Raw genomic sequence first — 17444 nt, 5'->3', positions numbered from 1 at the left:
CCTGGTATTTATTGGGGGGGGGGGTGGCATAATGGTTAAGGACTTCATCTCACAGCTGAAAAACACAGGGTTTGATTCTAATCTGTGTTTATTAGCTAGGCTTATGATACTCTGCAAACTAATATCCCAGTATTTACACCTTCTTGGGTTAGGAGCTGGCATAATGATTAAAGTATTAACCTCCCAGACACAAGGTTTGGGTCTCACCTATGAAGGGAAAATGGATAGGCTTAAAATGGCCTGCAAGGATAGCCAGCCTAGTACATGCCTTTTAAGAATCCCCTCAAAAGGAGGAAATGGCTCCCAATGAAACTGTACTCCTGATGGATCACTTTCCAAACTCATTTGTTTGATATTATCTGTTACCAAAGAAAGAAAGAAATGGAGAGACAAATTCTGAGGGAGATTTAAAGGCTTGCCAGGATGAGAAGGTGGTTATCAATTGCAGGTAGTAGTTCAGCCTTAGATTGTCTTGGTTTCTTGGAGGTTTCCCCTTCTTTTTGGAACCTCCTTCCCATAATTTTTGAAAGTTAGTTTGCCATAATTTGTCTGGGTTTTTCTGCTTTATATAAAATGAAGTTCTGGTAAGTATGAAACCTTTAACAAACTTGAAGAAGGAAGACTGAACAATCTGAGATACTCTCAGTTTTTGCTCCCTCATCACACTTTTTAAGGACCACACCAGTAAATGGTCCAAAAACAATCTATCCAAATTAGAATTCACAATTTCAGCTCTAACATCCTCAGGTAAATTCTGAGACTATAACCATACAAACCTTCTTGTAACAGTTCCAGTAGTAGTAGCTGCTCTAGAAGAAGCATTAAGCACAGTTCAAAGAATGTTTGGTTACTTGAGACACAGAAGCATTAAGTATACTTATAAAAGCTTTTTTTCAGTAAAGTGGTTATAATGGTCCTCATATTCTCAAATGATCCAAGCAAACACATTAACACATGAGCTTGACAATTAAGAGCCCTAAAATATGTGTGGCAGAAGTATGCACTTTTTCCTCAAAATTTATCAAAGGCTTTTCCGTCCTTATCAGAAGGGGATGGATTAGCATTTACTAAACGTTTAGCTGTAGCAATACTTGCCAAAGAAATCACTGCAGGGTTAGATTTGTGATTAGAAATAAATATGTAAGACTGAGGATCCTCATACAATCTATCTACATTATTAGGGGCTGAAAGCTGGCTGAAATGCATGATACAGCCTATGATAAAAACATCCTCCAAAGCAGGACGAACAAAAGGAACAAGAGAGAGAGTTGAGGAAATTCCAGTTGTATTAACTCACTCAAACTATTTTCTTAAGACACTGGAATGTCACTGTTCCCACTGAAACAAATGATTCATCATCCTAGATATAGTTTAGAAAAAGGAAATTCTTTCAAGTGATGATCAGAAAAAAAACTCTTTCCTCAAAAAAGTGGAATCACGAGGAGAAAAAAACAGTTATTTCCTCAATATCATTTCCCTGTTCTTTTACCAGTAAAACCAAAATGAGAGGGGTCAAGAGCTTGAATTAAGCCCTAAGCTAAGTCCAAAAAAATCATTCATGTCTAAATTAACTGTGACAGGGGAAGATAAATGTTTAACTCTCTGCATCTTTTAAACAGGAATTTTCATAGAAGTAGACAGACTCCTGTGAGGCATCATTCCAGGGAACAGAAATCCCAGTCCCGTTAAGCAGAGAGGGTTTCCCCACTCCATCCCCAGAGACTGACAAAAGTGGTTTTCCTATGTTTGTGAAGGAGACTCATACAGCAGCAGAGGACATGTCTAACCCCCCCCACCCCCTCCCGGCCATGGTGGCTGAAGGAACTACACCAGAGAAACCCAAGGAAGAAGAGTGGCTTGAGGAAGCAGAAATGGCAGCAGCAGAGTTACCCATCTGTCATTGAGACAAATTTATAGAGTGCTACAAGGGGCAAAGGCTGTTGAGAAATTCTTTTGGTGGTCTGAGGAAATTGCAAGTTGTTTATGCTAAAGTCAATAATAAAGCCTGAAGTCTGGGTATTACTGACAGTAGCAGTCGAGAAAAGCGGTACGTAGCAAGATAGTAGTAATTTCCACAAAAAAACACCACACATTTACATCAAACCTTACACACAGTTTCATAAAAGTTTTACCATAAAAAAACAAAGTAACAATATTTAACATAACTTTACATAAAAGTAAAAAATGCAACCACAGACTTTGACTGAAAAGTCGTGTGACAAAAACAAAATTCCTAGCAATAAAGTATTTCACAGAAAAAGAGTAATGCTTCTGTCACAAAATATGTGGAAGTTTTTTTTTCTCAAAGGGAACTTACCTGCCAAGCAATAGAGAAATACTAGCCAACCGTCGATTCTCAAAAGTCGACAAAAAAAGCATTCTTCAGCAGCAAGAAAGATCTGAAGGGCTTGGTATCCAGACCACTGAGATTCTACAACTCTGTTCAAGCTGTCAATGGTCCAAGTGTGTGTGGAAGATCCCTTTAAGCTTTGGAAGTTAGTCAGCTATTACATCTTGTGAAAGATATAACCCATATAGCTAAGGCTACCGCAGCAGTGCTCAAATGATGAACATTACATAAAACTAATAAAAAGAGGTGGAAAAGAATACTATACAAGACATTTCACAAAGTAAAAAAACAAAGTAAGTAAACCTCTAGTAAACTGTTAGTGTGCAAGAGGTACAAAAAGTAATCAAACAACACTTCAGATTGCATGCAAAACTGCAGTGATTACGAAGTAAAGAGTGCAGAATTCTAAAAAAAGCATGAAATGATTCCATGCTACAGAATTAAAAAACAATATATATATATATATATATATATACAGACACACACTGGTATTTAAATACAACGCAAAGTTATGTTGCTGCATAAACTGTTTTCTCCATGGAAGTGGTACTTAGTTTGAGAACCTCCTTGAAAATATAACTTTCCGAGTGACTGGATCTTACAAAGCCACTCAAAAGCATAACACAAGGAGTCCCACAAGATTCAACCTTGGGCCAACTGCTACTTTGACTGCATATTAATGACTTACTGTGGGATTTGCCTCAGATTAACTATATAATAAATGCTGATGACATTGTACTGCCCTGGCCCAACAAAAGGCATCCATTCTAAACAATGAATTTTCAAAAGGATTTTGGAGTTATTCAGAACTGGATTTGTAAAAGTAAGCCATGCATCTACACACACACACACACACACACACACACACACACACACACACACACACACACACACACACAAAATAGTGTGATGCAAGTTGATACCTCTCTAAAACAAAATAACATCCTTCTGGGTGCCCGTATTGCTGTCACTACTCAACAGATGAACCCAGGGCTAATCTTAAACCAATACCTATTATTCCACCAGCAGACAGGAAAAAAATGCAGATTAAGAAAAGTATTAATGCAGTTAAAAGTCTCATACAAAGCATCCAACTTGTTGGCCATGGAAGCTAGACGAGCCACTGCACTACTCTCTTGACACAAGTTTACACTCATTCAATCAGCCCAGAGTAAAAGAGTTTGATTCATTAACCTAGCTAAGAAGTATGAGAATGACTGCACTACTCTCAAATTAAAATGGCTACATCCTATAGCCACGGTTATTTTACAGAATAATATACTCACCTACAAAATATTAAAGGATGGCTAGTGACCGCCACTCCTCAGCCAGCTGCAATTTAGAAACCAAACTTTTAGAAATAATGATGGTAGTCCAATGAACACAGAAGGCATTATAAAAGATCTGGGAACACAGGTTGACAGCAACCTCTCTTTTGACCACATTGCCACTGTGGTCAGAAAGTCCTTCTATGTGGCACATCTTATTACTAATGGTTTTGCATCCAGGAAGAAAGAGGTCATTGTCTCCCTCTACTCTTCCCTCATTGGGCCAATCATCGAGTACAATGCCCAATTTGGCATGTACTTCACTAGACACCTGCAACAACTGGAGAGGCCGCAAAAGTACCTCTCAAACAGATCCCAGGCCTTAAACCCTTGTCCTATATGGACTGACTCAAAAAGCTCCAACTATTCTCTGTCTCATATCGCCTAGTTAGAGGCAATCTCTTCTTGACTTACAAAGCCATGTCTGACCCAGCTCTGTTAGAAATGCTACATCTAAAGAAATCCCAATCTCTCCGCACCACATGCTCCAGAGACCTCAACCTCATTACCACAATCAACAGAATGTACTGGAGGAACAGGTTCATAACCCAGAGACTGCCCATGCTCTGGAATAGACTTCCCATACATGGCAAACAGAGCACCTCACTGGCCCTCTTCAAGAGAAATCTTGAGTGGAAGGGAAATAGAAAATTCACCCCGGGGATCACTTCAGTGGCTCTACTCGACAGAGGCACTGGGAACTAATGTCGGGTGGCACGATACCAGGGTAATCCTACGGGCTAGGCTTGTAAAGGCTCCAGGGCCATTATCCTAGTACACACCTATGAACCTGTGATGGTATTCAATTACACAGGCCCTCATTCATACTTGGAAGGTATGAAACAGTTTTCTAGAAAATACTTCTAGCAGTTGAGGACAATCTCCTCCAGAAAATTATGAATATAGACCAACTACTGACTTTCAAGAAAACAGTCCATCTATTCAAAGAAAAGTAAATACAAATGCTATACAGGCCTAGGCTAATGCAAACTGTACACCAGTTCTTAGGTTCCACTCTACTAGTGGTTCCATTCCAACACTTGCAGGTTTAGTGTGCTTTGATACTCCTTTATGAAAACAACAAGAGTGATACAAATACAATCACCTCCCATCCCCTATTTATATACAAATAATCTACAGCCATGCAACATTCACACACTAGTAGCATCTTACAGTGCTATGAATTGTGCAACATGCTTGCATACAGCTCTACCTTTGAAGTTTACACCACATAATTAAGCAAGCAATAATACCCAACAGGATGTGTGTTAATGTGTAATTAATGCCCGCCCTGGGTACACCTAGGGTACACAGAATGTGCTCTCTGTACAACTGTTGTGTTTTACTTACTTATTTACATATTTTTATTACTACATTATTTTTTTATATATTCTGGATGAAAAATAGTTACTCCGCCTAATGTTTCAAAGTTGCTGTAGCATACATAAATTGTGTTAGTGTAAGCATTTTGCATTCAAAATATATCCTTTTTAAAATATATCTATGCATTTGCTTTATTTTTTGGTCTGTTACTACTAAAATGGTTTCTTGCCAGTCATTGGGTATTGAAGTCACTAAATAATGACATACATTTGACTTTCAGACTTTATTTCTTCAGAAAATTCATGTTAACACAAATCATGTTATTTAAATTACTTGCGAACAGCTTCTGCTTCGGGCGCCACGCGGCAAGAAAGACTGGGGAAAATGGCGTCGGCTGATGCCTTTATACCCGAATAACTGCCGCAATGACGTCGGGTGAAGTGCGACACCAGCCGAAGCCAGACCCAGACTTTGGAATCCGGCCGACCGAAGGGCTGCCTGACGACAGGACAACCCATTTGTAAAGACTGCAGATGCATCCTTGAAGGACATTCTGTTCCTAGTTTGAAACTTTGCTCCCCCTTTATTTCAGGCTTTATCCACATTTCTTGAGTTAAAAGGTCGAGAGGTATGCAAACCTCTTATCTGCTGCTGCCAGTGTTTCATCTATCTCACTGTCTCTCCCTCTGTCACACAGACACACTCCCACACCCACATGTACTTAAGAAAATGCATGCTACTACAAGTCTTATTATTACATCAGCTTTGTGAGCTTTTAAACAGGAATTGTTCCTGTTTTGAACCTTTGTTTTCCCTTTATTTTACATTCTCTTCAGTTAACTTATGTAAGACGTGAGAAGTATGTAAACCTCTTGACTGCAGCTGCCAGTGTTGGATCGCTCTCAGTCTTCACACTCTCACTCACACACACTTCGCTTTCATGCATGCATTCACACACACACCAACAGAAAAATACACACACACACACACACACACACACACACACACACACACACACACACACACACACACACACACACACACACACACACACACTTTTTTCTATGTTAAGATTTTACACTTGCTAAGCAGCAAAACCACTGCTTAACGAATGTAAAATAATGCCTCGATCATTCTTGCTTTCACTCACATCCACGCATACACTCACACACACAGATATAAACACACACACTTTTGTTTTTCCATTTTTTTTTTTAAATAAATTTTACGCTCACTTAATAACAGAAGCACTGCTTAGCAAGTGTAAAATAATGGCGACCGTTTGTTTTTTTTTCTGTCCGAGTTCCATGGCAGCTTGATATGCTGCCATGAAGAGGTGGACTAGTTTTTCAGTGGGCATTACTTGTATATTAACACCCTGCTAGAGAACGTTTGTTCTCCAATCAGGGTACTGATGTACAGTTGGCCCATTTTCTAAGCATTATTAAAATATGCATTCTTATAAATATTATTTTATGTTTTACTTTTTCAGTGGCACACCTTGGCTATGTATGGTGCATGCAATCTTTGTAAGATGCCTTTTTGGCAGTAATTTTTTATATATAATTCTCTCCTGTATGCATTTTTTGCTTATTATTGTCTTTGCCATTGTGACCTGGCTGAAAGGGCTTCTTGGACCAGTTCATTTATCCAGTTAGCAAAGTATAAATAAAAAGTAAAATTAAAGGAGTGGAGTTTACACATGTAAACTTGCAGCTCTCATCATTTGATGACAGAGACAGAGGAATAATGCAGTAACTCTAAACACAAGATATGACTAAAAGGGATGCAAAGCTCCCACTGGCACTCAAGATTCATGTGGCTTATTAGAAATCTGTTTTTTCATGGTCACGCACAACTCACAAGGCTTCTGTTATGCAAAAAGTTCAGTTACAGTAGCAAACATTTCTTTCTCTCTCTCTCTCTCTCTGTTCTAGAACTGCAAATTAATAAAGCAAAATGGCAGAATCTAGTTCACAGGTTACATGCCCGAGCCCTAGGGGGTTGTTTTTAGATTAAGTCCACACCATGAAACTGACACTAGAAACAGATTAGCAAATAGTCGCAACAAAGAATAAATTTTCAAAGTGCCAGGTCTTGAGACACATTCAGACTTTAACTTTGAAAGTATTAACGCAAGATAATTCTGGATAGCTTGTAGACTATGTCATATTTACTGTTCAGATGCATAGCCATGTAATCCAACTGCAAATCAAATGATACAGAAAAGGAAAAATTAACTTTGGAACATGCATGTGAAATGGAGGCAAAGATGTGGAGTTTTGATTCCTGTGGCAATTAAGGAAGAAAATTTATGAGCCACAATATACAATTTCTTTCTGTTCTCTTTACACTTAGAAATCAATCCTGATACATTAATTTAGTTTTCACAGCTAATAAATCTTACACACAAGGACGCCAGTGGACAAAGACCCATTGTTCACAGGAGTCTGCTGGAGTGCTGTTTCTATGTAGCTGCTCTTTCCCTACCCGCCTCGTTCCATCACCCATCTGTCCAGGCACCCCTGATCCTCCTACACAAATACAATTTCTTCCACTACTTCTGGTAAAGTGCTGTATAGCCCTGGCACCCCCTCCATCACACATTTTCTGCAGGCAGCCAGAAAGAGTCCTTCTTCAAACTGACCTTTCCAACATCTCCGTTATTATTCAGCTTTGCCCATCTTCATTACTTTCGGATAATACTGTACATCGAGTTTATCTTTCCAATTTAAACTACTGCTAAATAACTAATTCTCAAGTTCTTAAGTGCTGCACACTAACAGATGCTTTTATGGGGTAGTAACACACCTCTCAACCTGTTAGTACAAGATATCTGGACAAAGGCAAAAATAATGAGGGAGGGGGCAAAGGCACAAAATTAAGGGCAGATTTTAACCATTGCTCTTATAAACTTAGAAAGTTGCCAGAACATGTGTGGCATTAGCATGCACTTCCTGAAAGATATTAAGTCTGAAACTCAAATGTCTTGTCATTATCTAATGACTTCATTCGTCAACAATTTGTCAGAAAACCACACATTTTATGAGGAACTGACCAGATATGTGCAAGGCAAACATCTGGAGATTCTGCAAAATTTTGAATAGCTGAGAGGTATGGGCAGCGCTATAAGCTCTAAAGAAGCTACATAATTACTCAGCTACAAAATCATATCATATATACAAAAATACATGCATATATATATATATATATATATATAAATAAATATATATATATATATATATATATATATATATATATATATATATATATAAATACATATAGTGTGTGTGTAGGAATGCATGGAAAAAATCAAGCAACCATGCTATTTGTGCATGATTTCCCATGAAACTCTTACTGACAAGCACCAGGGCTGTACTACACTGACATGGTTCCAAAGATCTCCATCACATGTTCATTACCAGCTCTACAAATCCCTAATTTCAATGAATCTCAGTTCAGACAGAAGGAAGTATGAAGGAAGGACAGTATGAAAATGAAACAGAGAAACTCTAGTAACAACACCACTTCTGTGTCTGTATTCTGTAACCACTACAAGGAATCCTGAAGGCTTAAGGTCAAGTTTCTCAAGTTTCCCTAAAATCATTAGACAGGGCTGTAGCCCGCTTGGTGTATGGTTACTCTAGAAAAAGGTTGAAGAAAATGAAACAGCAGCAAACAAACTACAGTTACATGCACAATCATCAAAGCAGTAGGTCTTCAAGAGACAATCTTTTATAATACTGCAAAACTGTAATAACTGGACTTCAAATGAATAACATGGGCTGCCTGGATTGAAACAGGGATGCTTAGATCTTCAATCTAGCACTCTCCTAAATTAGCTACTTCAGATCATGATTTTTCTTTAATAAAGTGCTTTGGTGCTATGTAACTAAATTACATATCATATATTGCATCTCAAGCTGAGAACATATTTAATTATTAAAGTGAAATGCTGATTTAGAAAAAAGCCAATTTCTGTTGAATCAACTGTTTCGGTCATCCACACACACAGGCAGAGATCACAATGCTGGACTTGCCCCCTACACACACACACACACACACACACACACACACACACACACACACACACACACACACACACACACACAAACACACACACCCTGTGTAGGACACAGGTTACAGCTCATTAATTTTACATGTGATTACATTTGAACAGATTTCGTTGTACATTGAGCTAAGGATCAATGATGGGCAGTCTCTTACACACACACACACACACACACACACACACACACACACACACACACACACACACACACACAAACTACTAAGTTCTTGTCTAGAGCAACTCTGCTTCTTCATCAGGGATGAAGAATTAACATGGAACATTCCATACTTTCCAGCTTCACCTGAAATCCATCTTATCACAGTCTCTCAAGGTTTCACTAAATAGAATTAGAGGCTATTTTGTGTGGTCCCAGACAGTAACGTACAAATCAAATTAACATGGTGTTAAGGCAGGCAAAAGTAGGACACAAATAGCTTCACTTTACTTTTCCAAAATCTATGAAGTAATATACAAAAAATAAAGCAGAGTAGTGCAGGGTCCACTGAAAGCTAAGTACAGCACACATGCATTCTCAACTAATACAGTTATAAATGTGCAAAATTTTCTGTTAATCAAGACCGGAATATGCTGTGAAAGGCCAGAGAAATTCCTTATTCTAGCAAAATAGATAATAAAAATAGGTCAAAGTACATTGGTTACCTTCTGCCTCTCTGTATGCAGACTCTTTTGTCATTCTCACAGGTGTATAATTACAGATGAACTTTTTTTTTTCCATGAAAGGAACCCCTTGTCTTCAAGCAATGTAATTTCTTTGGCCTTCCAGTTACACTCTATTCTAATCAGGCATATGTTTTGACCAGTCTGACTATCCCCCCACTACAAATTTCTGGCACTTTGTGATGGACAAACTACTAACAATGACTGTATTCCCTAGATGAAGCCACAAACCCCCAAAACTATTTTTTGTGCCACTGTTTGTATACTTGGATACTTGAAAAGCACTTACAGAGCAGGATTAAGGATGAAGCTCCAGGCCCACACTAAGATTTTTTTTTTCTTAATTATCTGGATTAATAGTTAAATACATTTTTATAGGTTCATAGGTATTTACTAGGCTTGCAGTTAAGGACACCATTAAGAAGCATACCCAATTTCCCAATTATCCCAAAGCACTGTCTAGTTAAATGACTTGCAAAAATCATGCAATAAGCAAATGAAGGTTAAAAGAATCAAACCCTGGACAACAGGAAGCAGATCTTTAACTGCTCATAGTTTTAATCCTCTGCATTAACTTCCAGGCAAGAAGCAACCACTCCCTGTCAGGGAACAGAATCCAGGTCTCCTACATGACAGATGGAGATATTCACCACTATACAAGCAAGGAAGACAAAAAAGTCACCCCACCAGGGGGCACCAAGACGCTTTACAACTGAGCTATGTCACCATTACACAAGGTATGAACCCAGGACTATTACACTTCAAGTGGGGATTATAACCATTAAAGGCTTCACTGAAGAAACCTGGGATTGTACCAGAGACCATTAAGTCTTCAGTCTAACACTCTTCTAACTGAACTATTAAAGCTCAAGCAAGTCTTTTCTTATAGTCATTTTTTTTGCCATGTAGCTAAGTTGCCTATGAGATACTGCAGCTTAAGCAGAGAAAATACTTCATGTATGAAGTGAAATGCCACTTCAGAAAAAACTCAATTACTGCAGATTTGCCTGTTTGTCAACCATGATCTCAACAACACACCAATGAGTGCTGCCACTGTACACATTCCTCTATTTGGCACGCAATTTCTAAGCACATATTTTGAAACAATGTAAGCAAGCATTCAGTTGCTGGTGAAAAGGCACAATACTGACTCTTAGTTTACCCTTGTGTTTTTAATGAGATGTTAGCAACTGAAACAGCTTACTCAAATCTTTCTCTTCTTGGGTGAAATCATCACCCTGTAACTGTTACAGCCATCCATAATGTGTTTTGAATTTTGAGTCTGTCGTAGATTTTTTGCATGGGAGTCAGTTGACTACTGGAGAAATAGAGGTAGGTTAGGGGTTATTGAACACCTGAAGAAAGTTGACTGTTTTGGGAGCTGCACATTAGCAGTATGGAGTATAATTTTCACATCTACACATGAAAAGGATTTCCTTTTTTGTTGTGTGACTGAGGAGTACAAGGAAAGTTTAAATGGGAAATGTATAAAACTGACATCAGCACAGTATTATGAAAACATTTTTAAGAAAGTACAGTTGTGCAAGTAAACTTGCCATAACAGTAGCCTTTGCTATATGAGTTATACCCCGATAAGGATATAATGGCTGGCCAGCTTTGAAAACCTCATGGCATCTTCCATGTGCTCAAACCATTAGTCATCTCAAGCCGAGTTGTCTAAAGACACAGTTGGTACTCTGAGCCCTTTGCAGCTTTTATGCCAACTAGAGAGACAAGTAGGGCCCTGAGATAACATATCTAGGATACATACACATATATATATATATATATATATATATATATATATATATATATATATATATAAAGAGATAGATATATACACATATACATATATATACATGCACACACACACACACACACACACACACACACACACACACACACACACACACACACACACACACACACACACACCTTGGTAAAATAAAAGAAATGTAAAGGGGGTGGAGAGAGAGAGGGGCAGGCTACTGAAGCAGTGATCATTCTAACATCACGGTAAGTTTTACTTACACAACTACACACTGTTCATCCTATTAATGGCTGCTGCAGTAGCCTTAGCTATATGGGTAGATTGCCTTAGCTAACTACATTTGGAAGGTGAAAAGGTGGAAAAAGAAGAGTCCAGGAGCCCCTGGATAACGGTCCTAGCACAGCTTGATCTGGACCTACAGAAGGAATCAAGCTTATGGTGTACTGCAAAAGTATGTACAAAGGACCAAGTAGCAACTTCTAGAATACTTCTAGAATCCAACCCTTTCCAAAAAGCCATAGATGAGGAAAACACCCTGGTAGAGTGGGCCTTGACCCTGCCTGAAATAGCCTTGTTATAGTGAGTATAACAAAAGGTAATAACCTTAGACAACCATTTGGAAATAGTCTGTTTTTACACAGGTTGTCCCTTCTTATCTTCACAAGAAATGAAGTGATCTGAAGATCGGTAAGATTTAGTTCTGCCAAGACAGTACTCAAGTTGTCTGTGGACATCCAAGATATAAAGTTTAATTTCCCCTTCATATTTAGGTTCAGAAAGAAAATGGGGGGATTGCTTATTTAACAAAGTACAGTCATATACCACTTTAGACATAAAAAGGATTACTTCTCAAAGAAACCCTGTCCCTATGGAATATAAGACATGGTTGACTCACCATAAGAGCTTGCAACTCAGATATACCCTTCTTGCAGAGGTCAGAGCAATCAGTCAAACAGTTTTCCATATTAAGAACCTTGAGTAAGCCAGATTAACTGGTTCAGATGGAGCAGGTGTTAGCTTCTCTAACAAAAAATTAAGATACCAAGGAGGGGCTACCAATTTTCATGGAGGCCTCTAATGCAAAGCCCCTTTCAGGAACATTTTGACATGATACTGCATTAAAAGAGGAGTATCCATGGACATCCATGCTGAAATTATATTGACAGATGAATATGAAAGAGGATAGGGACTCAAGAAAACGATGTAGAAATGAAAGTTATGTACTTACCATAAAAAAGATCCATGTTGTCTAATTTTTATATGGTTCAACATATGAGTTGTCAGATCTGACCTTGGCACAGATTCTGAAGCTTCCACAGATGCAGGGCTTGATTCTTCCCCTACCCATAACTCCCACTCCACCCTAGTACCTCAGATCTTGTTTGCCCCCAACAGTATGAATGAGACCTATTTATGACCATGTATTATACGACAGAAACCAAGAACAGAGAAAGGGACAAGGAAACAGTCTGGTAGGACTGTTAACAGACACAGTAGCAACCACCTGATCATCTTGGAGCCATATGTGTCAATCTGGTATGGGAGGCAAGATGGAGACAGGGAGGTTGAACCTGACAAAAATCAGACAACATGGCTCTATCGTTATGAAGTACATAACTTTCATATCCAGTGCTGCCTATTTTCCTCCAATTCAACATATGGGACAGATTCCCAAGCTATCTTTCTGGGTGGTATCAAGGAAGGACATTACAGAGGATGGTGTAACCAAAGGAAGAGTGTGATCTGGATTGTTCATCCAGTTTATAATAAGACACAAAGGTAAAGACTGTGGACCAAGTTGCTGCTGCACAAATGTCACTGATGGGAAGTCTCTTTGAAAAGGCAGTTGAGAAGGCTACCACCCTTGCTGAATGAGCTTTTGGTATGGATTGTAAAGATAAACCCTTCTTGTTACAAAGGAAAAGCAATCTGACAACCATCATGACAAGAGTAACTTTGGCAACAGATCTACCAAGTTTTGGTTTTGAGAAAGCAATAAATAGTTGATCAGAGTTCATGAACTGTTTTGTTTGATGAAGATAGTACCTGAGTTGCCATGAATATCTAGCCAATGCAAGGTGTATTCTCCTTTGTTTCAGAATTTGGGGAAGAATACTGGTGAATGTATAGACTCATTCAAGCTTGTATTGGATGCCACTTTCAGAAGGAATGATACATTAGTTAACAGAGAAACACTGTCCTTATAGAAAATTAAACAATGAGATTATCATGAGAGTGCCTGTAATTCTAAAACCCATATGGGTGACGTGACCACCACTATGAAAATTGTTTTCCAAGTTACATATTTAATATCCACCATGGCCCAGGTTCAAAGGGGAGGGTTGTGTCAGAGCTTGGAGTACAATGGTAATATTTCATAGGGGGCCAGGTCTCTAATAAAAGGTTGTAAAAGAAATGTCCCTCTCAAAAACCTCTTGAGATCTTCAAAGAAATGTGGCCAATATGAAAATAAAAAATTGCTGAGATTTGAACTTTGATAGTGGAATAACTAGAGCTTTTGTGAAAAAGTCTAAACATGAATTCCAAGATGGACAGGATGTGTGAAGAAAAATTATCCAAATCCTTGGATACAGCCCAAACAGAACTTTATTTTTTTCCATTTGCTGTGATATATCTATTTTGTAGCAGGTTTCTGAGAAGGTGATAATAATCTTAATAACCATATTGGGAGGTCTGGCATCTCTGGCTATGATCAGAACTGGAGAAATTAAGCAGTTAGCTTCATGGTGATCTCATTCAGGGAAGACAATCCAGATGGGTGAGATACAAAATCTGAATACTCATCCGGCATCCAAGTGGGATGTGCTACTACAGATCACAGGAAGGGGAACCGTGTTTGTCAGGGCCAGAAGGGGGCAATGAGGATTACTTTGGTCTTGCACTGTCTGGCTTTCTGAATGAATTTGTTCATAAGCGGTAAAGGGGGAAGGCATAAACCTGGGGACAAAATGTGGACCACAGCACCCCCTGATGATTGACTCTGTGGAAGGATAGTACAGTTTTGTACCTACCATAAATGTAGATGTCCGAACTGGATAGCATCTGCAGTCATAACAAATGGGTTGTCCTGTCGTCAGGCAGCCCTTCGGTCGGCCGGATTCCAAAGTCCGGGTCCGGCTTCGGCTGATGTCACACTTCACCTGACGTCATCTCTGCTGGTCTTCGGGTATAAAGGCATCAGCCGACGCCATTTTCCTCAGTGTTTCTTGCCCCAGATGCCAATTGCCCTCTTTGGAAAGCTAAATTTTGGATAAATGCTAATGTTTCCAAAATAGTAGAAGGCAAACACAAAAAATAAACATGTATGTACATATATACAAACAAATACACCATAAGAGACTCCCCCCCCCAGCTAGCTATTAGGAGGGTGAATACCCTAGGAGTACCGCAGAGGGGAAGGAGGGAGGGTAATCCTGACTGCAGATGCTATCCAGTTCGGACATCTACATTTATGGTAGGTACAAAACTGTACTATGTCCTTCATGGATGCATCTGCAGTCATAACAAATGGGTAGAATACCATAGCCAAACTAGGGGAGGAGGAATAATAATTATGGTGTAGTCAGGATCCCTTGCAGAACAGCAGTGGCAAACCCTGCTCGGGATCTAGAATATAGAGGTAAATTATAATGCTTGGCAAATGTATGCACGGAGGTCCAAGTAGCCGCCTCAATAATGTCCTTGGTTGCCACTCCTCTTAAGAAAGCTGTGGTAGTGGCTGTAGCCCTTGTAGAATGAGGTCTTATGTTCTGTGGAATTGGTTTTCCATGGTATGAGTAACAGAATCTTATGCAATTTCCTATCCATTTGGAGATTGTCTGTTTGGAAATTGCTTTTCCTTCCCTTCCTGTTGAATAGGCTACAAAGAGCTGGTCAGTTTTTCTGTTACCTTTGGTTCTGTCCAGGTAGTAGCGTAACTGTCTATGTACATCCAAGGTATGCATTATTCTTTCACCTCTGTTTTGTGGATTGGGAAAGAAGGTAGGTAGGTGGATTGCCTGGTTTAAAGACACTCTGGATACCACCTTAGGCATAAATGTAGGATTAGTTCTCATGGACACCCTATCTTGATGGAAGATTAGGAAGGGTTGCACTGCCATTAAGGCCTGTAGTTCCGAAACCCTCCTTGCTGAAGTAATAGCCAGTAGGAAAGCAGTTTTCCATGACAGGTGTTGTAGATCTGCTGTTGCTGCTGGTTCAAACGGAGGGAGTGTCAACTTTTCTAGCACAAAATTCAAGTCCCATGCTGGTATTGGTGGTTTCCTAGGAGGTTTTACATTCTTGATCCCTCTGAGGAACTGCCTGAGTAGAGGGTGTGAAAAGACAGGAGGATCAAAGCTGTATTCTGCTGAAATAGCTGTTGCATGTATCTTGATGGAGGAATAGGACAGGCCTGTATGTAGAAGCTTTGCCAAGTACTCCAGAATGTTAGCAATATCTATGTTCGACACATCTTTTCCTCTTTCAGTACTCCAAATGACGAACCTTTTCCATTTTCCTGCATAGTTCCTTCTTGTTGAAGGTCTGCAGGCTTCAAGGATAATGTCTTTAACCCTTTGTGAAAGGTCTGGGTTAGTTACTGCTATGTGATGTTCCAGGCAGTTAGTTGCAAGGTTTTTAGGTTTGGATGTATGATGTTGTAGTTGTTTTGAGTTAACATCAGAGGCATCAGGGGTATTGACCACATTTTCTCCCGAGACATGCTCCTCAGCAATGGGTACCAGTGTTGTCTTGGCCAGTTTGGAGCAATCAGAATTATCCTTGGGCGTTCCTCTTTGATTTTCAGAAGTACCTTGTGCATCAAGGGAAGAGGTGGAAATGCATATGCTGTCAGGCCTTTCCAGCTGAAGGATAGAGAGTCCACCTTCCATGCAAGTGGGTGGAATGTCCTTGTGCAGAATTTCTTGAGCTGGTGATTTTGTGGGGAAGCGAATAGATCTATTTGTGGCATTCCCCATTTCTTTGTGATGGCCTTGAAGATGTCCGGGTGTAGCATCCATTCGTGAGCATCCGAGGTGGTTCTGCTTAAAATGTCTGCTAGGGTGTTCTCTTTTCCCGGTACAAATATTGCCTGTAACTGGATGTTGTAGCTGAGAGCCAGATTCCAAAGATCCAAAGTCATTCTGCATAGGGGGTAAGAATGAGTGCCTCCCTGTTTGTTGATGTACCACATGACTGTGGTGTTGTCTGTCCTTATCATCAAATGGCCTTCTTGTAGGAATGGTTTGAATTTTAGGATTGCCAGTTTTACTGCCAGCATTTCTTTTTGGTTTATGTGCAGGTGCAGTTGGTCCTGTGTCCACAGTCCTTGTACGCATTTGTCCAGCATGTGTGCCCCCCATCCTAGGTCTGAGGCATCCGTTGTGATGGTTTGGTTTGCTGGGAAGTTGTGGAAGGGTAAGCCTGGGTTTGACTGGCATGCCCGAGCCCACCATAGGAACTCCTGTTTTAAGCATGCGATTAGTGGTATTTCTGTCTCTAAGCTGTGTCTGTGTTGAGACCATAAATTCTTTAGGTACCACTGTAACTTTCTCATGTGCAGTCTGGCATGTGGGACCAAGATTATGCATGATGCCATGAAGCCCAAGGCCTGCAGAACTTTTCTTGCTGTTAGTTTGTTCTGCCTTGTTAATGCCAAGAAGTAAAGAGGGAGTTCTTTTTGTTTTTCTGCAGTTAGGAATGCCATCTGTTTTACCGTGTCCCAAGAAAGTTCTTGTCTGGGATGGTATCAGCCTTGACTTTTGTAAATTGACTGTGTATCCCAGGACTTGTAGCAAGTAAATGACCCTTTGTAAATCTGTTGTCAGCTTGCTTTTGTTGTCCGCTTGTAACAGGCAGTCGTCCAGGTATGGATAAATTTGGATTCCCTGTACTCTGCAGTGAGCGATTACTGATGCCAGG

General features: G+C 39.6%; 1 protein-coding gene across 2 annotated transcripts in view; it reads right to left on the bottom strand.

Annotated features, from left to right (window-relative positions):
• Positions 1-17444, bottom strand: part of NOTCH3 (notch receptor 3) — a 798092-nt gene that overhangs the window by 559846 nt on the left and 220802 nt on the right. The window lies entirely within an intron of this gene.

The sequence above is a fragment of the Protopterus annectens genome, chromosome 9.part0 (assembly GCF_019279795.1).
Source record: "Protopterus annectens isolate FY-2018-M chromosome 9.part0, PAN1.0, whole genome shotgun sequence".
NCBI lineage: Eukaryota > Metazoa > Chordata > Ceratodontiformes > Protopteridae > Protopterus > Protopterus annectens.
Note: the sequence above shows the minus strand (reverse complement) of the source record. Positions and strands in the feature narration are given on the sequence as shown.